This window comes from Cetorhinus maximus, chromosome 12, assembly GCF_964194155.1.
Source record: "Cetorhinus maximus chromosome 12, sCetMax3.hap1.1, whole genome shotgun sequence".
NCBI lineage: Eukaryota > Metazoa > Chordata > Chondrichthyes > Lamniformes > Cetorhinidae > Cetorhinus > Cetorhinus maximus.
Genome location: NC_135890.1, coordinates 86,731,473 through 86,752,986, shown reverse-complemented (window position 1 = coordinate 86,752,986; position 21,514 = coordinate 86,731,473). Strand labels below are relative to the sequence as shown.

The window sequence follows — 21,514 nt, the reverse complement described above, 5'->3', positions numbered from 1 at the left end:
AACTGCATCCACATCTTCCTTGTCCACTGCGTCGCCCCTTTCCAGCGCTAGATTGTGGAGAGCGCAGCATGCAACCACTATCAGCGACACATGATCTGGGGGGTACTGGAGTGCGCCCCCTGAGTGGTCCAGGCATCGGAAGTGCATCTTGAGAAGACCAATGGTTCTCTCCATCACAGCCCTTGTGGAGGCTCCTATTGTACCGCTGCTCAGCTTCTGTCCTTGGATGGTGGAGAGGTGTCATGAGCCACCTTCTGAGGGGATAGCCCTTATCGTCCAGCAGCCATCCATCCAGCCGGGCTGGAGCACTGAAGAGCCCCGGCAGCTGGGAATGTCTGAGGATGTAGGCGTCATGGGAGCTGTCTGGATACCTTGCACAGACTTGCAGGATCAGCATCCTGTGGTCACACACTATCTGCACGTTCATGGAGTGGATGCCCTTCCTGTTGACAAAGCCACCGGCCTCACCTGCTGGCGCCTTGATGGTCACATGTGTACAGTTTATAGCACCCTGGACACGGGGGAAGCCAGCAATGGCTGTGAAGCCTCTGGTTCGTTCTGTCTGGCTGGCCTTGCCCCAGCGGTAGTGGATAAAAGTCAATGCACATCTGGATAGAGCATCTGTCACCTGCTTGACACAGGTGTGGACAGCTGATTGGAAGACTCCACAAAGATCACCCACTGACCCCTGGAAAGAGCCAGAGGCATAGAAGTTGAGGGCAGCTGTGACCTTTAGAGCCACTGGCATGAGGTGCCCACCCACACAGTTAGCGGAGATCTCAGGGCCTATCATCTGACAGATGGAGGTCACTGTTTCCCTTGAGAGACGGAGCCTCCTTCGGCACTGCACTTCAGACATATTGAGGTAGCTGCTTCGCCGCCTGTATACCCTGGCAGCAGGATAGTGGCATCTTCTGTGGCCCCTTCCACCTTGGACTTCCTGTTGGCCCAGCGCCCCTTGTGCCTGCGCCTCTCCTCCCAAAGGTGGCTCCCCTGGAGGCTGAATGTGCACTCCTGGCCTCCTCCCCCTTCTTGCCCTCCCTTCCTCCTCAGAGGAGATGCCTCCAGTGGAGAGCACAACTCCCATTCCCAGGCTAAGGGAAGGCTTCCTGAAAGCTGCAGGCCCCAGAAATGATTTCTCCTGTTGAGTCCTGACCAAGGCTTTTACTCCTGTCCTAGCAGCTGGTATGAGTTTTGAAGTCTTCCTGTTCACTCAGGCAAGTAAAAGATACTCTCACATTTAAATACCTCAATCTTCACATTCGTGACCCCATTCGCCCCTCTTATCCCGCCCGTGGATGAGGTTTATACAGATGTCTCCCACCTGCCTGCCCGTTGCGCCTGTGCGACATCCTGAAAATCGCACCGGCTGCGAAAAATCAAGATCAATTGCTGCCTCAAGGTCCTTAACTGGCCCGTTAATTGATGGCAGGCGCGCATCTGAACTTATAGTGTCCGCCTTCTCAAATATTGCGATGGCGCATGGTAACGTCGGGATGCTCGCCCGACGTCACCGCACGTCATTTTACACGTGGGCATGCGGGAAAATTCTGGCCTATCTCTATTTATGTAAATTCCATGAATTGTAGCTTCCTTCCTTGATGTCTAAACAAACAGCCATATCCCTTATTAAAATGATGAACTCAGTTCCACAATACAGTAAATCCTTGTTTAACATTACCACATTTAACATTGTTCTACTTTAACATCCAAAAGTTAATGGGGCTAGTAATCTCGTTGAGTGTCACCAGGTTCGTTTTAACGTCGTTTTCCACGAAGCCCGATTGGTGCCATTTTGGAACGGCTTCCCCACGCCCCGCTCCCCGAGTTGCAGCTTCCTTTCCTCCCCAACTTCAAAGTGATGGCCTCCCACCTCCTCGGCCCACCCTCTGGCTGAACTTCCCACCCCCTGACTCACCCTCTCAATGCTTCCCTCTCCTGGATCCGTGTTCCCGTTTGAAGATCGAGAACTGATCCAAGCTGGGGCTCCGATGTTGTGAAACCGTGAGTTCCAACGGTGCAGAGCTACCAAGCTGGGGCCACTACAATCCAAGGATGTTAAAAAAAAACGCTCCTGCCTCTCTGCCCTTCTCCCGAGGCCTCACTGGTGGGGACCACTTAAAAAAAAAATGGGGTGGGATTTTCCTGCCCCCCCCCCCCCCCCCCCGGTGGGATCTCCTGGTCCCGCCAAAGCCAATGGAGATTTGAATGGCTCGCCCCATCTGCCGCGGGGTTTGGGGGGGGGGGGGACCTGCCGTGGCGGGGCCAGGAAATCCTGGCCATGGATTATAGTAGTGACCTCAGCTCGGCACTTCTGCACCATTGGGATTCGTACTTCCACAACATCGGAGCTCTAGCTTTGGATCAGATCTGGATCTTCAAATGGGAATATGCAGGTCCAGAAGAGAGAAGCAACAAGAGGGTGAGTCAGGGAGTGGGGCTTTCAGCCAAAGGGTGAGTCGGGGAGAGGAGTAGGCCACAACTCAAAGGTTGGGGGGAGGCCACAACTGAGAGGTTGGGGATTGGGGAAAGACCACAACTCGGAGGCTTGGGGAGGGAGAGGGTCTGCAGCGACCAGAAGGGTCAGGAAGTGGGAGTTTCGGTAGCAGAGTTGGGGGTACTGTTAAGTAGAATATTACATTTTTCTTTTAATTTTAACATATTTTATTTTAAAAGTTATATCATTCACCAATGGAGGAATTTAGCAATGTAAAATATTGCAACTTAAAGGGAATAATGTTTTAATATTTGTTTTTTTTTAATCAGGAAGGCCCTATAGAGCCAAACTACAGCTTTAACATTGATTCCTCTGGGAACCAATGTTTCACTTAAAGTTGTTGCACTTAAAGCCGTGATTTTCAGGAACACAAACACAACTTTAAGTGAGGACTTACTGTACAGATTTAGAGTGTATTACAACTATGTGGTTCATATTGGAGCATTCTCTGGGTATACCTTGGACTGCAATCATCACTGTTACAAAACTAAATTGTATTCAGGGTTGCAGAAATTATTGGCCAGGAAAAAATATCCACTGAATGTCACCAAATGTAACAAATTCTGCAAAAGTGTCATCTTACTCGGCAAGGTAGAGTTAAAGTTTATCGAGATAAGAGGAAAGAACTTCAGGCATTATTTTATTTCATGGCTTCATTCCATTTCTTTCCTTCTCTCTAGTCATACCTAGTTAGTCCCTTTCATCCATCTCATTCTGTCCTTTATATGGTATGAATTCTGGAAGGCAATTGTGCAAAATTACATAGGTGCAAACAGCTACTATTTTGATTGCTATATTGTCCATTTATAACCACCACATAAAAGCCCCTTAAAGTAACTACATTTACACTAAGCAGCATGAGTAAGAAGTACTGCAATAAATGACCAAAGAATCGCAGGGAAGTTTATGAAATATGTCAATAACTGCTGTCAGCCGCAAGTTCTGTCAACAAAAAACTATAGGCTTACAATGAACTTGATTGAATTACATTAAACTATTCCACGTGTTGAACATTTGCACCTGGGTTGCTTTATATAACCAAGCAAAATAACACATAAGAGGCAAAGAATAATAATTTTCTTTCACTAATGTCCCATGTTGCAAGTATTATCTTGTGACCTGTTCAAACAGCTTTTAGATGTGGCATAGTCCTGAGCTATTTTCCACCATTCAATTAAATACTAAAGGTAATAGAACCTGTTACAAAAATGAAGTATTCTTTTCTTTGCTGGATTATTTATTGGATTATTGCCAGCCACAGCACACTCAGTTAAAATAGATACTGTTAGAGGACCTTTCAAGGCACATTGACTGTACATTACAAGCTGGAATCCCAAAGGTGGCAGATGCTAGAATTCAAAAGGATCACTTCAGGTGCACTATACTTAAGGGGCATTCATTGATATCCTAAAATAGAAAAAAATAGAAAATGCTGGAAACACAAACTGGCCTGTGAAGAGAACAATCTATCTTTTATGTCATTGCCCGGTAGAAAATAAGTTTGTCCCTTATCTCCACTGATGCCAACTAATCCACTGACTGTTTCTAGCATATTCTGTCTTGTTTCAGATTTCCATAGATGTGACCCTACTGCCTAGGTATCATTCCATTAGGTTTGGCCAGGTTACCATCAATGACAGACAGACTACGAGATATGACTGTGTGTGGATAAATGTCCCTATGTAATGGACAACCCGTGAATGGCGAGTTATCTTATGCAGTTCTGAGACAGATATACAGGGGTGATTTTGACTGGGGTGATTTTAATTCAAGTTGCTGAATGGTCATCACATGGCATATCATGAAGAGATGTCTGCAAGTATTGTTGCATTTACCGTATAGAGATTGGGGCTTCCTTGGTTCAGTATTTTTGCTTGCGGTTTCACACCAGCAGCTGTTGAGAAGTTCAAGGAGCTAGGAGGCCACACATGAACTGCTAAAGAAACTAAGCCAAAGGTGGAGGAGAGGTTGTAAAACTTATTTAACATCCACAGGAATGGAGGTATAGGGCTAGAAATTGGTTAGCCACATGTTTGGGCACAGGGGTCAGGATTTGCGACCTACCTGCTCGTAATCAGATCAAGGTGGCAACACACAATTGTATGTCCCACCTCTTCTGAATGAATTTAGCTTTAACACCCCTGCTGCTTTATACTCCTGAATGCTACCTACAGCCTTGGGGTCAGCAGGAGTACCCAGCATTGTTGTTTACAGACCATGCGGTACAGCCAACCTGCTCTTTTTAAAAACAAAAAGCTACTGAGGATGCTGGAAATCCAAAACAAAAACAGAATTACCTGGAAAAACTCAGCAGGTCTGGCAGCATCAGTGGAGAAGAGAAGAGTTGACGTTTCCAGTCCAACATGACCCTTCAACAGAACTGAAGTTTAGTTAGGAGAGGGGTGAAATATAAGCTGGTTTAAGGTGGGGGGCGGGGGGAGAGAAGTTGAGGGTGGGGTGGTTGTGGGGACAAGCAAGCAGTGATAGGAGCAGATAATCAAGATGTCACAGACAAAAGGATCAAAGAGGTGTTGAAGGTGGTGATATTATCTAAGAAAAGTGCTAATTAAGAATGGATGGCAGGACACTCAAGGTACAGCTCTAGTGGGGGTGGGGTGGAAAGACTGACAAGGTATTAGTTGTAGATTTAAAAATAATGGAAATAGGTGGGAAAAGAAGAATCTATATACATTATTGAAAAAAAAACAAAAGGGAGGGGGAAGAAACGGGGTGGGGATGGGGGGAGGGGGAGTTTAAGATCTAAAGTTGTTGAATTCAATATTCAGCCCGGAAGGCTGTAAAGTGCCTAGTCGGAAGATAAGGTGCTGTTCCTCCAGTTTGCGTTGGGCTTCACTGGAACAATGCAGCAAGCCAAGGACAGACATGTGGGCAAGAGAGCAAGGTGGAGTGTTAAAATGGCAAGCGACAGGGAGGTTTGGGTCTTTCTTGCGAACAGACCGCAGGTGTTCTGCAAAGCGGTCGCCCAGTTTGCGTTTGGTCTCTCCAATGTAGAGGAGACCGCATTGGGAGCAACGGATGCAGTAGACTAAGTTAGGGGAAATGCAAGTGAAATGCTGCTTCACTTGAAAGGAGTGTTTGGGCCCTTGGACGGTGAGGAGAGAGGAAGTGAAGGGTGTTGCATCTTCTGCGTGGGCATGGGGAGGTGCCATAGGTGGGGGTTGAGGAGTAGGGGGTGATGGAGGAGTGGACCAGGGTGTCCCGGAGGGAACGATCCCTACGGAATGCCGCCAGGGGGGTGAAGGGAAGATGTGTTTGGTGGTGGCATCATGCTGGAGTTGGCGGAAATGGCGGAGGATGATCCTTTGAATGCGGAGGCTGGTGGGGTGATAAGTGAGGACAAGGGGGACCCTATCATGTTTCTGGGAGGGAGGAGAAGGCGTGAGGGCGGATGCGCGGGATATGGGCCAGACATGGTTGAGGGCCCTGTCAACGATCGTGGGTGGAAAACCTAGGTTAAGGAAGAAGGAGGACATGTCAGAGGAGCTGTTTTTGAAGGTAGCGTCATCAGAACAGATGCGACGGAGGCGAAGAAACTGAGAGAATGGGATGGAGTCCTTACAGGAAGCGGGGTGTGAGGAGCTGTAGTCGAGGTAGCTGTGGGAGTCGGTAGGCTTGTAATGGATATTGGTGGACAGTCTATCATCAGAAATCGAGACAGAGAGGTCAAGGAAGGGAAGAGAAGTGTCAGAGATGGACCATGTGAAAACGATGGAGGGGTGGAGATTGGAAGCAAAATTAATAAATTTTTCCAGGTCCCGACGAGAGCATGAAGCAGCACCGAAGTAATCATCGATGTACCGGAGAAAGAGTTGTGGGAGGGGGCCGGAGTAGGACTGGAACAAGGAATGTTCCACATACCCCATAAAGAGACAGGCATAGCTGGGGCCCATGCGGGTACCCATAGCCACACCTTTTATTTGGAGGAAGTGAGAGGAGTTAAAGGAGAAATTGTTCAGTGTGAGAACAAGTTCAGCCAGACGGAGGAGAGTAGTGGTGGATGGGGATTGTTCGGGCCTCTGTTCAAGGAAGAAGCTAAGGGCCCTCAGACCATCCTGGTGGGGGATGGAGGTGTAGAGGGATTGGACATCCATGGTGAAGAGGAAGCGGTTGGGGCCAGGGAACTGGAAATTGTTGATGTGACGTAAGGTGTCAGAGGAATCACGGATGTAGGTGGGAAGGGACTGGACAAGGGGAGAGAGAAGGGAGTCGAGATAACGAGAAATGAGGTTCGTGGGGCAGGAACAGGCTGACACGATCGGTCTGCCAGGACAGTTCTGTTTGTGGATTTTGGGTAAGAGGTAGAAGCGGACCGTCCGAGGTTAGGCGACTATCAGGTTGGAAGCTGTAGGAGGAAGATCTTCAGAGGAGATGAGGTCAGTGACAGTCCTGGAAACAATGGCTTGATGTTCCGTGGTGGGGTCATGGTCCAGGGAGAGGTAGGAGGAAGTGTCTGCGAGTTGACGCTCAGCCTCCGCGACAGCAGCAACAGCACCACCCTTGTCAGCGGGTTTGATGACAATGTTGGGGTTGCACCTGAGAGAACGGAGTGCAGTGAGTTCAGAGAGAGACAGATTAGAATGGGTGAGAGGAGCAGAGAAATTGAGACGGCTAATGTCACGCCGACAGTTCTCAATGAAAAGATCAAGAGAAGGTAAGAATCCAGAGGGAGGGGTCCAGGTGGAGGGAGAACATTGGAGGTGGGTAAAAGGATCCGTTGAACGGGGAGAGGACTCCTGCCCAAAGAAGTGAGCACGGAGACGAAGACGGCGGAAGAAGAGTTCAGCATCATGCCGAGCCCGAAATTCATTGAGATGAGGGCGTAAGGGTATGAAACTTTAAGTCCTTTGCTGAGCACTGAACATCCAGCATCTGAGAGGGGAAGATCAGGGGGTATAGTGAATACGCGGCTGGGGCTGGGATTGGAAGATGAGGTGGGGACGGAGGGACAAGCAGGGGTGGAGGGTCCCAGATAGGTGTTGGTGTCGATGAGTTGTTGGAGACTACAGCTCCTCACACCCCGCTTCCTGTAAGGACTCCATCCCATTCTCTCAGTTCCTTCGCCTCCGTCGCATCTGTTCTGATGACGCTACCTTCAAAAACAGCTCCTCTGACATGTCCTCCTTCTTCCTTAACCGAGGTTTTCCACCCACAATCGTTGACAGGGCCCTCAACCGTGTCCGGCCCATCTCCCGCGCAACCGCCCTCACGCCTTCTCCTCCCTCCCAGAAACATGATAGGGTCCCCCTTGTCCTCACTTATCACCCCACCAGCCTCCGCATTCAAAGGATCATCCTCCGCCATTTCCGCCAACTCCAGCATGATGCCACCACCAAACACATCTTCCCTTCACCCCCCCTGGCGGCATTCCGTAGGGATCGTTCCCTCTGGGACACCCTGGTCCATTCCTCCATCACCCCCTACTCCTCAACCCCCACCTATGGCACCTCCCCATGCCCACGCAGAAGATGCAACACCCTTCACTTCCTCTCTCCTCACCGTCCAAGGGCCCAAACACTCCTTTCATGCGATGCAGCATTTCACTTGCATTTCCCCTAACTTAGTCTACTGCATTCGTTGCTCCCAATGCGGTCTCCTCTACATTGGAGAGACCAAACGCAAACTGGGCGACCGCTTTGCAGAACACCTGCGGTCTGTTCGCAAGAAAGACCCAAACCTCCCTGTCGCTTGCCATTTTAACACTCCACCCTGCTCTCTTGCCCACATGTCTGTCCTTGGCTTGCTGCATTGTTCCAGTGAAGCCCAACGCAAACTGGAGGAACAGCACCTTATCTTCCGACTAGGCACTTTACAGCCTTCCGGGCTGAATATTGAATTCAACAACTTTAGATCTTAAACTCCCCCTCCCCCCATCCCCACCCCGTTTCTTCCCCCTCCCTTTTGTTTTTTTTTCAATAATGTATATAGATTCTTCTTTTCCCACCTATTTCCATTATTTTTAAATCTACAACTAATACCTTGTCAGTCTTTCCACCCCACCCCCACTAGAGCTGTACCTTGAGTGTCCTGCCATCCATTCTTAATTAGCACTTTTCTTAGATAATATCACCACCTTCAACACCTCTTTGATCCTTTTGTCTGTGACATCTCTTGATTATCTGCTCCTATCACTGCTTGCTTGTCCCTACAACCACCTCACCCTCAACTTCTCTCCCCCCGCCCCCCACCTTAAACCAGCTTATATTTCACCCCTCTCCTAACTATACTTCAGTTCTGTTGAAGGGTCATGTTGGACTCGAAACGTCGACTCTTTTCTTCTCCACCGATGCTGCCAGACCTGCTGAGTTTTTCCAGGTAATTCTGTTTTTGTTCTGCTCTTTTTAAAGTTCTGATGAAAGGTCATCTCAACCTTAAACGTTAACTCTGTTTCCCTTCCCAGGTTCTGCTTGACCTGCTGAGTATTTCCAGCACTTTTTGTTTTTAATTCAGATTTCCAGCATCCGCAGCATTTTGCTTTTTGCCGTCTCAAAGGCAGGCTGTATCTTAAAAGGGAATGGAGCATAAAAACAGGGAAGTCTTGCTAAAACTATACAAGGCACTTATTAGACCACACCTAGAAAACCGTGAGTGGTTTTGGTCCCCTTATCTAAGGAAAGATATACTGGCATTGGAGGCAGTCCAGAGAAGCTTCACTAGGCTGATCCCAGTGATGGAGGGATTTTCTTATGAGGAGAAGTTGAGTAGATTGGGCCTGTACTCATTGGAGTTTAGAAGAATGAGACGTGCCCTTATTGAAACATATAAGATTCTTAGGGGGTTTGACAGGGTAGATGCTGAGAGGCTGTTACCCCTTGTGGGACAGCCTAGGACCAGAGGGCATAATCTCAGACTAAGGGGTCACCCATTTAAGACAGCGATGAGGAGAAATTTCTTCTCTCAGAGGGTAGTGAACCTGTGGAATTTTTTACCACAGAGGGCAGTAGAAGCTGGGTCGTTAAGTATATTCAAGGCTGAGATAGACAGATTTTTAATCATTAAGAGAACCAACGGTTTTGGGGGAAAGGCAGGAAATTAGAATTAAGGATTATCAGGTCAGTCACGATCTCATTGAATGGTGGAGCAGACTCGATGGGCCGAATGGCCTACTTCTGCTCCTATGTCTTATGGTCTTATGGTCTAAAGCTGTGAAAATATTGATGCAATGTAAACTATTACAAAGTGAACATCAGGGCAGACAGAGGGATCCAATGGTGAAGGATACAGCGCTGGAGGAGGCATTTGTGATGCAGGGGTAGAGACACCATGATTCTACGGGTGCACAGGAGACCCTCAAGGACAACCCACAAAAGTGAGTGGGAGCAGGTGGCTAGGAAGGTCAACCCAAGGACCTAGCAGCAATGTCACAAGAAGTCTGATGACTTCAGCCAGGTGGTTAATACACCTTCACATAACATCTTCCATCTCCCACAACACCAGCCTCTCGCACTGCTCAATACATCACACCCCCATCATTCAACAAGCAGCAAACCCTGTCACTCAGGACTCATGCCTAACATCCTGATAGCCCACCCCATCCTCACACACCTAGCAATGCTACCAGCCTCAAACCCACTGTCATTGCCTCCAGCTATTGAACTGTGGCAAGCACGTCACCTGAACAGTGTTACACAACCATTGATGTTCTACCCTCTTTCTTGCAGGACTAGGTGGCACAAAATAGGAGAGCAGAACTGATGGTGGTGGGGAAGAGGGATGTGGTAGAAGTAAAGGGTGCCTGCATGTCCTGAGCGCTATGGGGTAGATGGTGCTTTGGATCATGGGGTCAGCCACGATGCCATTGAGAATATTGAGGATGGTGGCATTTTCCTGCCTTATGCTCTTTCTCAACTCCCAGTGCACCATCTCCCTGCTACCTGACCTGATGAGAAAGCTGTTAATGGTGTGACCATGAACCTTGTGCTTTCCATCCCATTCCCTCACCCCCAACCTTTTCCTTCCGAGTTTTTCCTTTCAAACACTCAAGAGCTGCTGCCTGCCCAGTCACAGGAGCCCCAGGAGAGAGAGTAACAGCACCGCTCTGACAAAGAGGCAGTGTCAATTGATTTGATACCCACAGCCACCAGCATTGCACATGCCCTGGAGGCTAGTATGGAGTTAGTGGTTTATCATCTGGGCATGAGTACTTGCAGCTAGGCCAGAGTGAAATCATGGTTATATAAAAGCAAAAAACTGCGGATGCTGGAAATCCAAAACAAAAATAAAAATACCTGGAAGAACTCAGCAGGTCTGGCAGCATCTGCGGAGAGGAACACAGTTAACATTTCGAGTCCGTATGACTCTTCAACAGAACTAAGTAAAAATAGAAAAGGGGTGAAATATAAGCTGGTTTGGGTGGGGGGGAGGTGTTAGAGCTGGATAGAGGGCCAGTGATAGGTGGAGATAGCCAAAAGATGTCATAGACAAAAGGACAAAGAGGTGTTGAAGGTGGTGATATTATCTAAGGAATGTGCTAATTAAGGGTAGAAAGCAGGACAAACAAGGTACAGATAGCCCTAGTGGGGGTGGGGTGGGGTGAAGGGAAGGGATCGAAATAGGCTAAAAGGTAGAGATAAAACAATGGATGGAAATACATTTTAAAATAATGGAAAAAGGTGGGAAAAGAAAAATCTATATAAATTATTGGAAAAAAAGGGGGGGGATCGGAAAGGGGGTGGGGATGGAGGAGAGAGTTCATGATCTAAAATTGTTGAACTCAATATTCAGTCCGGAAGGCTGTAAAGTGCCTAGTCGGAAGATGAAGTTGTTTGCCAGACAGCAAGGTGGCAGATGGATCCTACTGCAAAGGACTTAGATGAGGACCTCGATGGGGCAGTATGCAGAGCACTGAATGGGTATGCACACCAAGACGCTGGGCAAGGCATTGGTTTGCCTACCAGTCTCCATCACTGTCTAGGGAAATGAAGGAATCATTGGCAGGGTAGATGGGCTTCTTTGCAGCCTTTGATTCAACTCCCTATCAGGCTGCACAATGAGAGGCAATTTATCACCCATTCTGTTTTCCTAAAGAATGACAGGATCAGTTCCAGACCAGGGATGTTGCCAGGGCCTGGAATTTTGCTAAGGAGGTGGGAATTGGGAGGCGGGTTCACTTCTGTTGTGTAATGTTTTGTTTATGTTTACTGGTCTGGGAATTAAGACCAGAGAAGGTGGTGTTAATTTTTTTTGGATTGTAAAATGAGATAAGTTTTGTTTTTGTCATCATGGTCTGAGTATGCTTCACCTTTGTATTTTTTTGGCGAAGGGTACGCCAGCATCTAATACTGGAAGTGAGTGGCTCTGAACTTTATTCCACAGGCACTGAGTGGACTTTGGGTTCAAATGAAAGAGTCATTTCAGACATCCGGGATGGAGGCGACGGCCCTGGTAGGAGAGAGAGAGACAGAGCCTCCTTTGGCATTGCACCTCGGGCATATTGATGTAGCTGCATCACTGCCTGTAAACCCTGACAGCAGGATAGAGGCATCTTCTGCGGCCCTTTTGGCCTTGGACTTCCTGCTGGCCCTGCACCCCTTGTGCCTGCACCTCTCCTCCCACAGATTGCTCCCCTGGAAGCTGCATTGGGACACCTGGGTGCCTCTCTCTTCTGCCCCTCTCTTTCTCCTCAGAGGAGGTGCCACCAGTAGAGAGCACAATCCCCATTACCAGGAGGCTGCCTGGTATCTGGAAGGATCCACGTGTTCAAAATCCTCTGCGGGCCTTGGAGACACCAATGAGTCCCGAAATGAAGCCTAGAAATGCTAATAATGAAGCTCAGAACTGGGATGAAGCCGTCAAGTTCAAATAAGCAACCAGCAGCAAACTATTTCCTGAACTCTTCACTACTCACACTGGCAATGCTGCTGAACCTTTTTACCCCACCCCTGGATGAGGTTCTGCAACATGTGGGCTGCCTACCTGCCCGTTTTGCCCGTGCGACGAGCGCGAAATCGTACGGGCAACATAAAATCGGGTTCAATCGGGTTTTTAATGGCCTTAAGTGTCCTCTTAATTGATGGTGGGCACGGCTCCAACTCCCGCGCGTGCCCTCTGACCTGAAGGTTGTATGCATGCAGAATGACGTCAGGTCGTTCACCAGGCGTCTTCTTGCGCTATTTTATGCCCGATTGGGTTGGGCACGCACCCGCCCGCAAGGCATAAAATTCTGCCCATAATATTTTTTCAGTGCTGGAGTTGTCCAGCTTTCCACAGCTCCACATGGCCGCCCACACTCATGAAAATCTCAGCACATTAGAAGCAGAAATCTGAATGAGTTCCATAATTACATAAATGCGCCAAACTAAAGACGCGGGTGACTTCATTTTCCACCCTCCCCCTGCCCTAGCTAAAGTCAGGAGGATCAAGAACAGAGGTGGCAGACTGGCATACAGGCCACTGGCATTTTTTTTTAAGTCACCCGCCTCCAATTCAACGCATGAAAATCCAAAATTAAACTGACGCTTTTTAAAAATGTGGTATATAAATAAAGGAAGGAGCAAAGAAAACAAAGAGTACGCATAAATTGGTCTTTTTTTGATTGGCAGGAATAGCCATATAAATACTGTGGCTACAAGAGCAGGCCAGAGACTAGGAATCGAGCACAAGTCAGGAGTGTGATGGAATACTCCCCGCTTGCCTGAATGAGTGCAGCTCCCACAACACTGAAGAAGCTGGACACTGTCCAAGACAAAGCAGCCCACTTGATTGGTACTACATCCACAAACATTCACTCCCTCCACCACTGATGCATAGTAGCAGCAGTGTGCACCGTCTTCAAGATGCACTGCAGGAATTCACAAAGGCTCCTTAGACAGCATCTTCCAAACCCACAACCATTACCATCTAGAAGGACAAGGGCTACAGATAGATGGGAAGTTCACCACCTGGAAGTTCCCCTCCAAGTCACTCACCATCCTGACGTGGAAATATATTGCCGTTCTTTCACTGTTGCTGGGTCAAAATCCTGGAACTCCCTTCCTAACAGCACTGTGGGTGTACCTACACCACAGGGACTGCAGTGGTTCAAGTGGTTCACCTTTTCAAGGGCAACTAGGGATGGGCAATAAATGCTGGCCCAGCCAGCGAAGCCCACATCCCATGAATGAATAAAAAATAAGCATGTGACGAGTGGGGTCCTGCAGGCGTCTGTGCTGGGACCTCAACTTTTTACAATTTATATCAATGGCTTAGATGAGGGCAATGAAGGCATAGTAGCTAAATTTGCAGATGACACAAAGATAGGTAGGAAAGTATGTTGTGAAGAGGGCATAAGGAGGTTACAGATGGAAATAGATAGGTTGAGTGAGTGGGCAAAAATTTGGCGGATGGAGTATACTGAGAACGGCTGCAGAATTCCGGGATGCTGAGGGATCTCGGTGTACTAGTACCTGAATCACAAAAAGTTAATGTGCAGGTACAGCTAGTAATTAAGAAGGATAATGAAATGCTATCCTTTATTACGAGAGGAATTGAATATAAAAATAAGGATTTTATGCTTCAGTTGTGCAGGGCATTGGCGAGACCACATCTTGAATATTGTGTGCAGTTTTGGTCGCCTTAGTTAAGGAAGGATGTAAATGCGTCGGAGGTGATTCAGAGGATATTTACTAGACTGATACCTGGAATAAGTGGGTTGTCTTATGAGGAAAGGTTAGAAAGACTGGGCTTGTCTCCACTGGAGTTTAGAAGAGTGAGGGATGATTTGATCGAAATATATAAGATCCTGAATGGTATTGACAAGGTGGACGTCAAAAGGATGTTTCCTCTGATGGTGAGTCCAGATCTAGGGGGTACTGTTTTAAAATTAGGGGTTTAGGACAGAGATGAGGAGAAATTTTTTTCTCTCTGAGGGTTGTGTGACTTTGGAACTCTCTGCCTCCAAAGGCGGTGGAGGCGGGGTCATTGAATATTTTTAAGGCGGAGGTAGATAGATTTTTGTTTGGCAAGGGAATCAAAGGTTATTGGGGGTCAATGGGAAGGTGGAATTCAAAACACAAACAGATCAGCTATGGTCTTATTGAGTGGCGGAGCAGGCTTGAGGGGCTGAATGGCCTACTTCTGCTCCTAATTTATATGTTCGTATGTTCATAAACAAAGGCACAAAGGTGGTACATAAATCAGATCTAATATAACCAAAAAACTGAGTGAAAAATAAGGTTCCAATATATTGTCATTAACTGGATGTCCCAAATGCAATCAGCTTCTATAACTTGCAGTCTTGCAAGCCTCATATACTGTGGCCAGGATTTCCTGTTCCCACTCCCGCCCCCATTTCCTCGCCGGGCCGGGAAATGAGTGTTTCCCGCCATGGAGCCCAGCAGGAAATCACGCCGATGCACGAGATGCTGGGCTCATTAATTATGCAGCTGGGGGCTTCCCAACATTTTACACAATAGGGTGGGCAGGATGTCACGTGCACTGCCGTCATATCCGGCTGCCATATTTAAAAGGCACCCAGACAGCTGCTGCTCTCGCTGAATCTGAACAACGGTATAGGGAATGGCACGGAGACAGCAAGCTGCACCGACACCCAGATTTAGTGACACGTACCTGGAGGTACTGCTGAATGCAGTAGAGGAGAGTAGGGATGTCCTGTACACCAGGGATGGAAGGAGGCCCACCTGAATCACCAACCCTGCATGGGGGGCAGTCTTGAGAGTGATGAGTGCGAACAGTACACACCAGAGGGCAGCCCTGCAGTGCAGGGAAAGGAAGAACAACCTCATCCACGCCATCAGGGTAAGTGAAACCATCTACTGCTCCAAGTTACCTCACAGAGTGGGAACTGGGTGTTGGGCCTCAGTGGCCAGACTACCATTGGTGCTGCCCATGTATGAAGGGCTCCTTAACGTGAAGCTATGATGTTTCATAGTCATACTGCAGTCCATCTAGTCTGCAGGTACAGAGGTGACTGCGGGTCATTGACCCTACCACAGAGAGAGCTAATATTGTTGTTGGTGGTGGGGGGTGTCGTAGGGGGATCTGGCATAGAGGACACCAGCAAGCGCAGCAGATGCCATGCCTCCTCGTACCTATTCCTTCTATGTGCATGAGGTCACCATTCTGGAGGGTGCTGCCAAAGAGCCCCAGTGGTCTAGCTGCAGTGGAGATTTCACATGGCATACAGTAGCCAGAGGGTTGCTGCCGTCAACTGGCAGCATGTGTACGCCACCTGCATCCCAAGCGCTCTCAAACCATTTTCTCTCTTTGTGCAGGACAAATTGGCACACAACAAGCTCGAGAGAGGACAGGAGGGGGCATGGCTGAACTCTGGCACCCGACACCATACGAAGTGCGGGATGCCATGCTGGCAGGGAGGATCGAGACCAGGCATGTGGAGATGGCGAGGCTGGCGTCCAGCCTCCATTCAGCAAGTAACAAAACTTAATGTCTTTACTTACAAACCTAAGGCTAATGCGTGGTACCATGTTGGAGGCAGTCCACGCAGTCACTCACTCTCTCCTCTCACAATTGCTGGCGCCCTGATGGCGTGGATGAGGTTGTTCTTCTTTTCCCTGCACTGCAGGGCTGCCCTCTGGTGTGTACTGTTCGCACTCATCACCCTCAAGACTGCCCCCCATGCAGAGTTGGTGATTCAGGTGGGCCTCTTTCCATCCCTGGGGTACAGGACATCCCTACTCTCCTCTACTGCATTCAGCAGTACCTCCAGGTACGTGTCACTAAATCTGGGTGTCGGTGCAGCTTGCTGTCTCCACGCCATTTCCAATACCGTTGTTCAGACCAAGAAAAGGGTGAGGCCGGTCCTTGAGCCTGAGTCCACCACATTCAGTAGCCCACAGTTGAGTGAGGCAGGTAGTGGCAAACAAAACATTTCACCTGTGGAATCATTACAGCAATCAGCTGCACCCTCCACCAGCCCAGAGACACACACCTCAGTGGGTTCAAGAGTTAGTTAGCGAAGGGTTTCACATTCTGTTGGTCACTGCACGGATACATTTCTGGGGCAGAAGGAGGCAGAAACAGCGAAGCTCATTGACACTCAGGGGACTGCTGGGGGAGAGGCATCTGCAAAGTCCGAGTCAGATGACGAGCCTCTGGGACTGGTTCTATCCAGGATGGATAGTGCAGTCTAATACCTTTCCCCTCCTCCCGTGACCCACACCCTTCCCCCCCCATAACCATTGACTTCCCCCCGATGTGTAACATTTGACATTCCCACAGTTACCCTTGAACCCCACCCACCCCCATCACCCTCCATCCTGTGCAGGTGAATGTCCACATCCCCAACTTTCCCGAGGAGCCCAGCCACGTGACAGTAAAATCTGCCCCGCCCCCTCATTCTGCCGACCCCCAGAATCTGCTTTTCCTTCCATATCCCCTTCAACAACCCTCTGCGCCCCTTCAGCCATCATCGCCGAACCCGAACCCTCACACCCTATCAACTCCCACTGCCTCCTTTAACCCTCACATCCCCTCCTCTCACCGATTCCCTGAGTATGCCCCCAGGACTCATCCATTGCCAGCACAGACCCCTCCCTCTGAACCCCATTCCCCCTCTCTACTGCCCGTTCACACCTCCACACCCTGCCCCGCCAACCTGCACTCCACCCTCCCGCTCCTTAAACCACCTCACCCATTCCATGGCCTTTGCAGCATCCCACTCTTTCCTCTACCACCCACAACTTCCCCTGCCCCCCCTTGAGGCCCACAGACCCACCCCACCTCTTCATTGCTCCCCTCCCAATCGAATGGCGCCACCTCCCACCCCACCAAAACACAGACCATCGCCACCCAACAGTACCACATTCAGCTGTCCACCTGCAGCTCAAGAATCCATGTCCTGGAACTGCCATCAACTCGAGGATGCTCCACCCACCCACTGCTGCACATGATCTTCCAGGGTCCATGGTCACTAGAGGCCTCCATCCCGTCCAGTCTGCTCAAGCTGCCCCAGGCCTTCATCCAGCCAATTCCTGACATATGCACGCCACGTTGGTCCGAAGGGGTTCCAAACCAGTGTGAAATCGTGCTGCCGGCGGTTGGGGGGGATGGTGTGGGCAGAGGAGGGAATGATTGGACAGTGGTGGAAAATTCCAGTCGGGGGTTCATTTGCGTACTGGCAGTGAGATGTAAAAGGGCTTCCTGACGGCCTCTGGCAGGAACGGCGACTGCCATTATCCCACCACGATGGTTGAGATTGAAAGCTCCTGCCATCGAGGAACTGATCTTACAGTTCCCGTGGGATTGTCTGACCCCTCTCCCCATGCACCATGGTTCCCACCGGTGGTTGACGAGGGGAGTTATTCCATCCCATAGCAATGATAAGAATGGGTTGTCATTTGGAATACAATCTTTAAAGAGAGACAAAACTTGTCTATAACGTGCAAACCGTGCATTTTCCGCGCATCAGGTGTCTTCAAGTGTACACATGCTCCCTACTACCTGGAAGGTCAAGGGCAGAAGCAGTTCCCCTCCAAACCACACACCTTCCTGACTTGGAACTATATCGCCTTCACTGTCGCTGGGTCAAAATCTTGGAACTCCCTTCCCAACAGCACTACATGGACTGCAGCAACTCAAGAAGGCCACCTGCTCAAGGGCAATTAGGGATGGACAAAAAACACTGGTCTTGCTAATGGCGCCCACGTCCTGTGAATGAATAAAAAAGACACAACATACATGGAGTTTCTGATTAACTCTGCTCTTGTGGAAAGACACTCACTTCCGTCCACTTGCAGATCTACATTTGTAGCAGAGAGCTTCTATCTGGGTTGGTGGCTATTTCATTATTGGTGGGTTGGGTGCATTGGGTGATGCTGCAAGCCTTGATGTCAGAGTCAGCTGGGAGAAAAACAGCTTACTCTGCCTCCAAAAGCACCTCCACAATGGCCCGCGGAGGCCCACCCAAGCAGCCATTCACCTGCTGAAGGCGGTGCGCAGTCTTGTTTTTCCCATCTGGAAGCCAAAAAGAAAGAAAAGAAATGTTCAAACAAGCGATGACACAGTTTGCAAAGACCCATGCTTACTGGACTTGGAGCAACAAGTAGAAATAAAGACGTTTATATCAGTCAAGAGCACAAACCATAGGCAAAGATGGAGAAGCAAAGTGAAGATAAATTCCAAGAGGAAAAACAAAGAGTAAAAGCTCCAAATCATTATTACCTTTTTTCCCCAATATTCTTTCATGTGAACTGTTTTACCAATTGAAAACTTCTTCATAAAATGTAAAGAACAAATCCGGGAAGATCAAGTTAAAGCAAAAGGAGAGGGTGGGGGAAGCCGAAATGTTGATGCAGATATCTTTTAAACAGTTTGTTTGAAAAGGTACTCGTTTGATCCTGTTTGTTTGAGCCAAAACATTTAACAATTTACAACAGCTCTGTTTCACTTCTCTAAAAATACTTTGCAGTTTCTATTACAAAGGGTCATGGAAAGTTTGCCCAGCAGGGCTCTTGTGCCTGCAGGCCTTTCTATCAGTCACATGGTCAAAACAAGCCCATCTCCGGCTTTCTCCCATCCCTCCCAGCTGCTAATTTCAATTCTTTTTAAGTGCTGTCCTGGAGACAGGAAGAAGTGAATCCCTGCTACTGAATGCAGTAAAAATACACTTTCCGAGCACTTTGCTGACAAGGTCCTTCCTATCCCACCCCTTTTCATGTGCTGAGTTCAGCCAGCATCAGTGTGCAGCATTGTGTGCTATGTTTAGCATTAGTACAAGCTGGCCTTTGCCAAACATAGTTTAGCCTGAATATTGCCAAGTACAGGAAGACATCAAATGGCAGAAGTTCATAGGTCAGATCAGTAAATCTCCCATTCTTTACCATTTCAATTTTGAAATGAATATTCTGCTATTATGGAAAATGTCAATCCTGCCAACTTTCTGTTTTCTTTTCTCTCTGGATTACAAAGAAAACATTGATTATATTAATTGATTGCTCTTTCATAAATTAATATTACAATTTATGTTCAGGTTTACTATTAATCATTACTTAACAAAGTTGAGGGAAAGCAGTCTGTTGTTCAACGTTGTCAGCAATCAAGTGTTAAAGCTGTGAGTTAATTAGAATTTATCACAATGAGGTTATCGCTATAAAATTACAGCTTTTTGCCCAATAACATCATCCAAAAGTTACAAAGCTGATTTACAATTTTCAATGAAATATGATAAGTGTACTATGCTGTGCTCCACTCTAACAAACTGTAGCTCTTTTAAATTAATCAGGCAAAAAATTCGTTAAGGCTAGTTTTCCAGTGCTGGGGTCATGATTTGCAATCTGCCCACACCCGTTCACATTGAAGCAAGGAGCACGCAAACTTCATACCCCTTCCTCATTTAAATGATTATAGTGATGGCTTGAGCCAACACCAGAAGGCCCGCAAGGAAACTCTTCAGAAGGGAGTGCAAGGAGATGGCCAGAGAGGTCAATACCTGGAGTCTAGCCCCAAGAAGCTGGAATCAGTGCCACAAGAAGTTCAATGGCCTCACATGGGTGATCAAGGTCAGTGAGTGCATCCTCACATGACATCTCCTACCCAACATACCACTAATCTCTCTCAATGCACCACACCCCCATCACTCCCTGGCACTTGGGACACAGGCCTAATATTCAGACACTACAACTACTCACCTTCACACATGTCAGTTATGCCAGTCTCATACTCAGATCCCATCACTTCCACATACCATCAACTATTCAGATATGGCAGGCATATCACTCAAAAACAGTGCAACACAATCAATGACAGTTTTCCCTCTCCTTCAGGTCAAGGTAGCCAATAACCACTAGGAGCAGAGGAAACAGGTGGCAGATAGGGATATTTGCATCTCTGAGCCTGATGGAGGAGATGGCTCTCTGCATCATTTTTTTACTCATTCATGGGATGTGGGAATCGTTGGCTGGGCCGGCATTTATTGCACATCCTGAATTGCCCTTGAGAAGGTGGTGGTGAGCTGCCTTCTTGAACCGCTGCAGTCCATGTAGTAGATACACCCACAGTGCTGTTAGAGAGGGAGCTCCAGGGTTTTGACCCAGCAACAGTGAAGAAATTGTGATAATATTTCCAAGTCAGGATGTGAGTGACTTGGAGGGGAACTTCCAGGTGATGGTGTTCCCAGCTGTCTGCTGCCCTTCTACTTCTAGATGGTAGTGGTCATGGGTTTGAAAGGTGCTGTTTAAGGATCCTTGGTGAGTTGCTGCAGTGCATCTTGTAGAGGGTACACTGCATCGGTGGTGGATGGAGTGATTGTTTATGGATGGGGTGCCCATCAAGCTGGCTGCTTTGTCTTGGATAACGTTGAGCTTCTTGAGCGTTGTTGGAGCTGCATTCATCTAGGCAAGTGGGGAGTATTCCATCACACTCCTGACTTGTGCCTTGTAGATGGTGGACAGGCTTTGAGAGTCAGGGAGTGAGTTACTCACCTCAGAATTCCTAGCCTCTGACCTGCTCTTGTAGCCATGGTATTTATATGGCTAGTCCACTTCAGTTTCTGGTCAATGTTAACCCCCAGGATGTTGATAGTGGAAGATTCAGCAATGGTAATGCCATTGAATGTCAAGGGGCAATGGTTAGATTCTCTCTTGTTGGAGATGGTCATTGCCTGGCACTTGTCTGGCACAAATGTTACTTGCCACTTGGTCTTGCTGGACAATACCATGGAGCTGGCTGCAGCAGAGCCTGAAGCATCTGACATCACTGATGACATTAAGGACGACAGTATGTTCTTGCCTCATATTCCTTCTCAACTTCCAGCTCATCCTCACTCTACTATGTGACATGATGTGCAAGCTGAAATTGCTGTCGCCATGGACCTCTTCCTTCCAACCCACCCTCCCTTCCTCTTTCTGTACTTTCAGGTACCCAAGAATGTCTGCCTGCCAAACCACAGTAGTTACAGGAGGAACAGAGTGCACTGATGAAGGGATATTATTAGCTCAGATTCCAGCACTGCAGTGACCTTAGGAGCTAATAAGAGATGGAATCTACTTATGGTGGGTCACCAGTCATGAGTGGGCTGCAGCCAGACTAGGGAGAAAGGATAGT

The 21,514-nt window shown here is 48.2% G+C and overlaps 1 long non-coding RNA gene across 2 annotated transcripts in view; it reads left to right on the top strand.

Annotated features, from left to right (window-relative positions):
• The first annotated feature begins 2,272 nt into the window (after positions 1-2,272).
• LOC144687657 (uncharacterized) overlaps positions 2,273-21,514 on the top strand; it is a 109,971-nt gene continuing 90,729 nt past the window's right edge. For both annotated transcript variants that reach the window (XR_013578185.1, XR_013578186.1), the window contains exon 1: positions 2,273-2,422. This is a non-coding gene — a long non-coding RNA (uncharacterized LOC144687657). The remainder of the gene's footprint in view (positions 2,423-21,514) is intronic.